The sequence below is a fragment of the Stegodyphus dumicola genome, chromosome 8 (assembly GCF_044657685.1).
Source record: "Stegodyphus dumicola isolate Sdum_Otavi_A_Nest chromosome 8, ASM4465768v1".
Classification (NCBI taxonomy): Eukaryota; Metazoa; Arthropoda; class Arachnida; order Araneae; family Eresidae; genus Stegodyphus; species Stegodyphus dumicola.
Window position 1 is genome coordinate 108,332,946 of NC_140775.1, and position 10,278 is coordinate 108,343,223.

General features: G+C 29.6%; 1 long non-coding RNA gene across 1 annotated transcript; it reads right to left on the minus strand.

The window, feature by feature from the left end:
• Window positions 1-1,142: 1,142 nt before the first annotated feature.
• On the minus strand, window positions 1,143-8,662 carry LOC146995919 (uncharacterized). Its single transcript, XR_015042695.1, has 3 exons — window positions 8,589-8,662; window positions 5,993-6,082; window positions 1,143-1,278 (listed from the first exon to the last, which is right to left on the minus strand). It is a non-coding gene; the product is annotated as an uncharacterized LOC146995919 (long non-coding RNA).
• Between the last annotated feature and the right edge of the window lie 1,616 nt (window positions 8,663-10,278).

Sequence of the window (10,278 nt, forward strand, 5' to 3'; positions counted from 1 at the left end):
TATTAAATTTTGCCAAATGACAAGACTTGAATGAAAAGCGAAACAAGTTTACGATTGACAATATGAAATCACATTTCAAAACTAATAGCCCTTTTAGATTAAAAAAAAGTTCTGAAAACAATTTGCAATGGTTCATTGGTATTATTTTACTCAAAATTCAGTAAAATGAAATTTACCCGTTGAAATCAGCACCAAATTAAAATTTGGCATGTTAAAGGCTTTGTAAATTCTAGCGCATGTTAAAAGGTTGTCTCATCCATAATTTTATTACTAACCATTCATTTAAGAGCAAAATAAAACAGTAATTGCCATTTATATGACAATCAATATCAAAAATTTAAATCTGCATTTTACGCAACATAGAAAAACTTCAAAACATCTACTGTTTACCATGCAATTAAGGCATTTTATTCTGCAATCAACTCCACCAATTATTAATTCCATTAAGTATATTCAGTTTACACTTTCTGCTCAATATATGCTATGTAAAATTTTCCATAAATTTATTAATTCATTTTATTTTGAGGTGAGCTTTTATTCAACTCTCAATGTCAACGAGAATGTTTAGTTCATTTTTTATTCGGTCTCAAAAGTGAAATCAAAATACGTGGATTTATGTACGTGTATTTATGAATCAAAATACATGAGAAATCACAGTGAGAAAAGCACTGCTACCTTAAACTGTGATTATATATAACAAATGCAGTGAATTATAGTTAAAAAATAGTGAAAATATATATATTTATGAAGTATTTCATATATAACATTTTCAGTTTCGCATATGTGGCAATTTAAGAACTTTACGTATACCAATTTTTTGAAATATCTGCAAATTTTTGTATTTACAAGGAAAGCTTATTCTTTCATCTTTAGTATATAAGTAATGGTAATTTACCAGATAAAATTACTTAATGGGGAATACAGAAAAATATCTAACCACTTACCTTTGTGACTTCATCTGCAGAGAGACTAAAAAAGTAGTTCAGCTAAATCTGCTATAATAAATATGTATAATAATGCTAAATTATGCAATATCTATTAATATGACAATTTTTTGTAAAGCTATTTATTTGGATGAAAAATAAACACATTCAGAAATTTATGGCACTATATTATGATTACCAGAGGAAAAACACTTTTCAAAATTCAAAATAGTTTTTATTAATCCAATTTATCACATTTTATTTGAATTCATGAAAAACAATCTTATATCCATGTATTCTTAAGTATATAAGAACTCTTGATAAATTGGATCTCTGTCATTGCCTTTCACAGCACCTAAAATAAAAAAACACAATTACTATATGTGAATATAATTCATAATTAAATTTAAACAAATGACTATTAGAATGCAAATTAAAGGAAGCATTTAAAATATTTTAACATTTAGCACCTATAAACAGAGTAGCAATTATTTGATTTTTCGATTATAGTAAAATAAACATGGGGGATGCCTTTTAAAATTTTTTATGTCAGAAAATAAACTCAAACCACCAGCTGAACATATGAGCAGTTTTATCAGTCAGCCACTGGTAGGTAACCTGGATACTGAATCAACATATAAAGTTGCCAAGATAAAGAGAGAAACAAAATTATGATAATCACATCTTACCTATTCATAAAACTATTTTAAATTTAATGTGTAGGCAAGTCCAAAAAGAGTGAGAATGAATTTATTTTGCAACACAAAGTAAAGTCTTGCAGGAGCAAAAAAAAACTTGTCTCATGAGATTGGAAGTAAAAAATAATTAACTGCATCTGGTAACATTTATCTGACAACTCATAAGTAATTGTTAGCTACGTGCAGAAAATAAAATCTGATCATGTTAATGCAATTTTAAACTTTTGAATTTAACTGCAGAAATTTACCAAAGAAGTACTTGTAGTAAATGAAGATGTGGCTAATCTTTACTGTATGGTACACTTTGGTTTCTGTCTGAAAAAAAATCGCAAAGTGGTATTGGTTGTTTGTGAAATGTGGAAGCCCGTTGCGTCAAATAAGTTTTTCGGTAACCCTAATGTTGATAATGTTGGCGAAAGTAGCCTTTGGAAAAAAAAAAAAAAAAAAAGGTTGATCTTTACATTACGGTAACTTGGCGATTTTTTGGCGAAAATTTGGCAACCAACTCCCCTACAGCAAGCCTCTATTTTTTTTTTTCCCCGCCGCCATTTTGTCTTCACGAAGTAAAGACATGTTTCTTTTCTTCTTATCTACTGAACACTTCTTCCAACAATCTACTAGCCGAATTACACTTATGCTAGAAATTTTATCAAACAAAACTGCTTAATCATGACAAATATTCACTGCAAAATTCGGAAAAAGTGCACAATACCATACACCTTACGCGTTTTTCAAAATAACACATACACATAAACCATGTACACGCCGACTTATTTTTACTTAAAAAAACATCCCAGAATTGCACAAAAATGGCATTGCGCACACTCTTCACTATATCCATGTACACTGCTTTTTTCTCATAAATTCGAAAAATTTCACGAAAATACATGACAATTTTCTCAATCTTTAAACCCGGTAAAAAGAACATATATGAAATTACCTGATCGCGATAAAGTACAAATATGAACATTTTACAAATATGAACATTTCCACATATAAAATAAATAAAATATCCAAAAACTTTTACCTCTAAATCATCTATTACATTATACACGTCACCAACGAATTCATACATGAAGCATTACAAATATTTAGTATCAAATATTTAAATTATTTCCATGCACGTTTATTTCAACTTAAACGTAAACCAAATTCCTACAAGCATAAAATTCACAAAATAACTATCATTTCATTAAAATATCACTGAACCATGTACACGTCGACTTATTTTTACTTAAAAAACATCCCAGAATTGCACAAAAATGGCATTCCGCACACTCTTCACTATATCCATGTACACTGCTTTTATCTCATAAATTAAAAAAATTTCACGAAAATACATGACAATTTTCTCAATCTTTAAACCCGGTAAAAAGAACATATATGAAATTACATGATCGCGAAAAAGTATTTACCCTTTACAAATATGAACATTTCCACATATAAAATAAATAAAATATCCAAAAACTTTTACCTCTAAATCATCTATTACATTATACACGTCACCAACGAATTCATACCGCAAGCATTACAAATATTTATTATCAAATATTTAAATTATTTCCATGCACATTTATTTCAACTTAAACATACACCAAATTCCTACAAGTATAAAATTCACAAAATAACTATCATTTTATTAAAATATAATTAAATTCAAAAACACCACTTAAAATATACATGAGCACATACATTCAATTAATAAAAATTACCTTACAATCCTAATTACTTTAAACTAAATCATTGCTAATAACAATTTTCCCAATAATACCAAATTTCTTTCCACCTTACATTTCCAACAATGCATAAAAATAATTAAAAATACTAACTTACCTAATCTCCTTCAGAATCTTCATTACGTGGCGGATACACTTTTCTTCATTCTCTTTCAGAATCTTTAAAATCATACTTATCTTTCAAAGCAAGATACCAGGTAAAATAAATAACATAATAAAACATGTTTATTTCTCTCTCACACAACCTTAAAAAACATTTCTTACTATCCTTTTCAATACCACTAAATACCCATTTCGAATTCACTTTACTTACGGCCATGGGATCCAAAAATTCACAAACACTATTTCACACAACACAGAATAAAGCCGAATACAAAATTTCCAGATTTTTTCCCGATTTCCCCCCTTTTCCGATTAAAGAACCGTAATTCGTCCATTAATATCACATGACATATCCCATGATCTCTCATTTCCCCCACACAAAATAATGCGTAATCGGAACTCAGTACTGCTCACATTATTGCCAAAGTCCCAGGTAGTAACCTTTATCGCCTCCAAAATGTCGCCAAACTACCAGTTACCGTAATGTAAAGATCAACCAAAAAACTTTTTTTTTTTTGTCAATAAAAAGGAGTTATTTCTGCAAATATTGCCAATGTGTTGTGATAAATTTAGTTTTGGGCTACTTTTTTTAATAGTAAACCTTTTGTACGGACCCAGGTTTTTGGTTCTTACCATTCTTTTCAATTGCTGTGTTTAGTTGCACGGAAGTGGTATGGTCTTGTATTTTGAACATGCTATTTATTATTTTGGTGTGGGTACCATCGTTTGAGTATGTCTGAGGTGACTAAGAGACGAAAAATTTAATTGAATTGCTTACCTGGAGGATGGTGGTGGGAAGCCTAAATATATGCATGTGAAAAAAAAAAGGTATGTTAAAAAAAATGATGTTTCATTTATTTTTTTGTCTCTGTGTGTTAATTTTTGTTAGAAGATTTGTTGTTTAATGTTTTTATGTTAGGAAATATGTATTTTTGGTAACTTATTCCTCTCTGTTTGTGTATTTTTGGTTGTCTATGTGTTAGGCAGTGGCGAATTTTTTCTGGTAACTATGATATTTTTAACTTTCTGATTTTCTTAAAGTGAAAATAGATCAATGTGTACATGGACAAAGTTAAGGCAGTGCACAATGCCCAGTTTGTGCAGTTCGTTTTAATAGGTCGATGTGTACATGGACACAGAGTTTGTGTATGTCTTTGACTTCTTATTTTGGTTTTGTGTAGCGGCCACCTTGAAATTGGTGCCGATCCTCTCAGGTGACGATCTTGATATAAAAAAAAGAAACGATTCGCCAAGGGTTACAGTAGAGTAAATTTTTACCAAAGATGTTCTACCATAATCAGCATTTCAGTGGTTTAAACACTAGTGGAGCAGTATGCAGAGATGAAGATTTGAGTTTTGTTTACACAGCATGATGGTTTAAGCACTCCAGCCATTACAGTGAACAAAATTATAATAAACATAGCCACAATAATTGTCTATAAATATTGATGTATAACACTGCATTAACTAATATATTTCTTATGCTAGTATATACAGAATCCTTAATCGAAGGGAAAATCAGAAGACTGTGCATACATTTTCCTTTAACTGAAACATGGATTTGACCATACAAATCTCAGTCTTACGGGACATGCCACACTATGCAGATAGACAGTAAAAAGTGCTTGTGTTGTTTTTATTTGTTAGAGGTATGAAATAAATATACTTCTAGATTTTAATTTTTTCTTTTCTTGTTTTACATTTGGATTACCTATCAAAAAGTAAGGAATTTTGATATTATTACAATATCGGAGTTAAAATAACAATTATTGGACATGTTAAAGTAATGAAAATTTTAAATTAGGTTAAAAAGTAACCCTTAATGTGGCATATTTTTGAATTAAACTCTATCAACATTAAAAACAACAAAACGTCCCTCTTTATTAAGGACTTTGATTAACTAATTTTAAATACGGAGCTATGAATGAAATTTTTCCCTTGCATGTTATAATAACTGGAATAAAATTACTCTGATACAGTCAAAATTCCTAAATGCAAGTACATAAAATTTACTTAGGCAATTTAATGAGATGAGACACACTGAACACATGAATAAATTTCTATCAAAGAATAATTTATTAAATTTGGCCCATTCCATAGTAAACTTTAACCATTAGATTACATTATTACACCATGTTATCAGTTTGAAAAGCAAGTCATATGCCAGATCTTGGATGTAAAAGAAATGCACAAAATAATATACAGATTATTGAAAAATGACGTATACCAATGTTTATAGATATGATTAAATGTAACAGAAAATTTACTGTCACAACCACATTTTTAAGTGAAATGTATTATTTTAACATTTTACAATATTTAAGGTATGGCATTAAATGCAACATTATGTGCCTGGACATAAGTTAGTAAATTAAAAAAATAATAATAATAATAATCAAAGAATGAATGTCATGAAAAATTTCAAAAACAAGCAGAATTTAATTTAGAAGACCTTTAGGCACTTATGATAAATAAATTTGAGAATTCTTCACCCAAAATTAAATTATAATTAACTAAAACCAGTTTGACTGACTTTCTACAAAATCCTTGAGCTGCAATTTTTTCTAGCTTGAAAACCAAATTCTTCTCCACATGGTAATAACATCTTAACCAGTTGAAATTCCTGCAGAAAGTTTGATAACACAGTAATAGAATTAATAGAATAGAAAAATTAACACAAAAGTATAGAACATCATTTAAACTTAACATTATTACAAATTTTGGTGCTTTCTGACTATCTGCAAAGCTGTGAAAATTGGCAAAATGGTTAGTTTATGGTTCATATCTACTGCTCTGTTCACAAGTAGTAATTCAAATAAGCACTTTATAAGAAACAAGAAATTTTAGGATGCACACACACAAAAATATATATATTGGGTCAATATTCACATATTTTTCATTGAATGGAATACTATTCAGAAATAAAGATTAAATATAAAGCATGTAAATACATGTGTGTGGTATGCATATTCATAGTTTGCTATTATCGTGTGCATACTCTTGCTGTTTTAGCTTAAGTTGAAGCTGTGAAGGTAGATGATAAGAAAGTATCAGAATTTTTCATGTATAAGAAAAGATTGCCCTGACAATAGTACCTCAATTGTTTAGCACTGACATTTACATAGCGCATTAGAAATATATAGTAATATATGTATAATAAAAGATAATTGCATATTATTAATTCATTTTTTTAAATGCCAAACTTTAACAATTCTTTCACTAATTAAACAGAATTCTTTCACATGAACATCTAAAATCCATTCTTAACTAAAGAATAAATAATAAAACCATGTAAATTTCTATCAAGCCCATCATTTCCGAAATGTCTACTTCTGAAAGTTCCCAGCATTTCTCAATATATTATTAAACTAAGCATCAATGATCGTCATGTTCGCTAATGTGGCAATATCTTTCACACTTCTTTGTTACCACAAGTAACAAGTAGGCTTCAATAAATCTTTAACTGTTACATGCTACTTTTGTCTAAAATTTGTACAAATAATAAAATTAAATGAGCTCTTTATAATATGCTCAAAGAAATAATTTTGTATGAAAATTTGTATGTTATATATTGGCCTGATTAATGATTCAGGAAATAATTCAGGTTTTCAAAGTGCTTCCAATAATTCAAATTTCAGCTTATGTCAAAATAAAATCTATAACACAAAGATAAGCAAATTTCCTTATGAACAATGCATTTTAACATTATTCAATCACACAGTACTGATTGCTTCAATAAACATTACTGTAACTGTGTTATTTAAAAGACTGTAATGTTTTAATTATTTCCTTAATTAAAACATTACAGTCTTTTCCTCCTTCTAACACCAAAAGAAAACCCAGATCAGAAATATAAAAATATCATAAAAAATAAATTATATTATTGAATGACACTTTACATTAATTACACTTATGCATATATTATTTTATTATAAATTATTTCAAAATCAAAGAAGAGAAGGGGGAGAAACTTTAATATTGACATTTCTAAAATGATATAAACATTAATCATTTAGTACAGTTTGTTATTTCAGGCAAAAAGAATTCACTTTTCTGGATAGCATTTGTATTTCCATCTCACTTTCAATGAAACATTAAGAGAAATGCATATAATTAAACACCAGTTTATTTTATTTATCACACAGATTATGTCAACTTGAAAAAACCTATCAGTAAAATTTGGTAGTAATAATTCTGAATGTTAGGCAACTTGCAAGATTCAACAAAAATTATCAATACTTTTATTATAATGACAATACTACAGTAACATGAACATAAAATTAAACTGATATAATAATGGTGCATTGGTTTCTAAAACAATGGGCTCGATGAAAAAATACATATATTATGGTAGCTATTCATATTCTTCAGCTTTCCTAATATTCTCATGTTCACTTTACATAAATAAAGTATCTAAAATACAATAAAAATGCAAACAATATTTATGAGAAAATGTTAAAAGCAATCATAAGCATTTGATTGAATGACCATATTTTGTCTTCTTGTAAGTTGAATCTTAAAATGATATGCAGTTTGAAAAATGCTTAATCATTTTATAAAATATTCAAAAAAGATTAAAAAAAGGTACTGTTCTGTTATCAGGACCGGGTTCAGAAATGTATTTATGTATGCTCGTATATTTGTATGTGTGTGTGTCTACATTCAAACATCTATGCACGTACTTACGAACACAGGTTCATACATTTCCGATTCTGGTCCCAATAACAGAACAGTACCCCCAAAAAAGCTTGAATTACAAACTAGATTAAGATAATGTTTCAACCATACATATTTTGGACAAAACAATGCAAAACTCTTATTTTTATACAATTGTTCAAACTATTTAAATTAAATTTATTGCTGCAATAAAATAATAAGCAATCTGATCACACATATTATTTTGAAACTGAATGCATAAACTAGACTAAAAAAAATTCAGTCATAAACATTTGGATAGCAGGGCAAATTAGATACTAGAAAAGACACCCAGCCATTGAGATACACGTAATTCACGATAGAATGGTAACAATTCATAAAGCTGTGAAAAATTTAACTGTCAAAATGACATAAATAACATAAATTCGAAAAGCAAAAAAAAGTAAACATACAAGTATTGCAACTGAACTTACCTTTCATGCAACAAAAAATATCCATACAAGTTAACCTCATGGCGCAGCCATTTTGGATTTCGTTTCAAATCAGACAGATGTTTACGGATTTGCGGAAGAATACGAGGAACTAGTAGTTTGCCGGATACAATGTGCAATGACGTGAAAGAATATAGTTCTGTAGAACTTCCTACATTATTCCGTAATAAACAGAACTATTTCCTAATTTTTTCTTTATCTAATTGATTAATTAATAGGGAAATAGTTAAATAATGCCGAATTCATTTTTAATGAAATGTAAAATTTTGCATGTATGGGACGACCACCTTCCATCCAATATTTCTGAGAATATAAACAAATTTTGGAATCTGAGTGTATCAGTAAATAAATATATAGAATATCGCCTCTCAAACGACCACTTCTGAAAGTGACCAATAGTTCTGAGATTACAAATAAACATTGATATTAAGCATTATTTCTATAAGACGACCATCTCTATATAAGACCAAAGTTTCTAGAATCTTGGATAGTCATCAGAGATGTATCTTTGCTGCGAAATTATCGCACGACTGTAATTCAATATCAATAATAGATCGCGCGATTGAAAAACATTTTCTGTCCTGTAATTAGATGAAAAATATTTTCCTTATGAGGTATTTCTCCCGCTTGCCTAGCGTGCCTTCGAGGTGTAATAGTTCTGCACGCTGGGCCGGTATTTCAGAGGTCCGTGATTCGATTCACGGCGAAGGCGGTTGCTAATTTTTCATCTCTACGGCTTCCCAAAAAAATCCTAATGTCTCTACAGTGGCACCCGAACTAAAAAGGTGTTGGATGAGGTATATCTACACCCAGGATTTAGTGATTGGATCCCCTTAAAAAAAAGTCGGCCTTTAAAAAGAGAAGTAATATAAGGTATTTCTTCCGCTTTCCTAGCGTGTCTTCGGCCCACCAGCGGCCGAACGGTAAAGTCGCTGAACCCTGGTAGTGCGATCCGAGGTTCGAATCCCGCGAACGGGCTGGCTGCATGGGTGTTTTCGTGCTTTTCCCCATGTGTAACGTGTATACGAGCCGGTTTCCCTTAGAAAGTCCTCCACGAAGACATCCCTCCCCTTAGGCAGATAGCCCTAGTGTGCTTTGCCATAATTAAATACACCACCACCACACCTAGCGTGTCTTCGTGGTGTAGTGGTTCTGCACACTGGGCCGATATTCCAGAGGTCCATCCTTCGATTCCCGGCGAAGGCAGTTGCTAATTTTTCATGTTTCCTGCTTCCAAAAAAATACCTAATGTCTCTATACCCAAATTTAAAAAAAAATTCGTTTCCGTAATTAAATATATATATATCTAATTTTACCTATATTTGTAGTAGGGTTTGTAATCTGTAAGTGATTATACATGTAATTTATTCATTTTTTATAAAAAAAATATATGTTATTTAGAATTTTGCAAATATTCTAGAAAATGCTAATCCATTGAAAAAAATCTTTTCCATGACTAAATAAATTTTTAAAAACGTCAGAAAAAATAGCAGTTAAAATTAATAACAAAATAACAAGAATAAATCATCAATCATATCAATATTTTTAATGTACAGCATTTAGAAACAACTTAGTAAAATACATATGAAAAATAAAATAATGTGCAAGTTTCAGATGTGCAATGTCAAAAAATTAAAACTGGTAAATTTGAGAACAAATATCCTCAAAATAT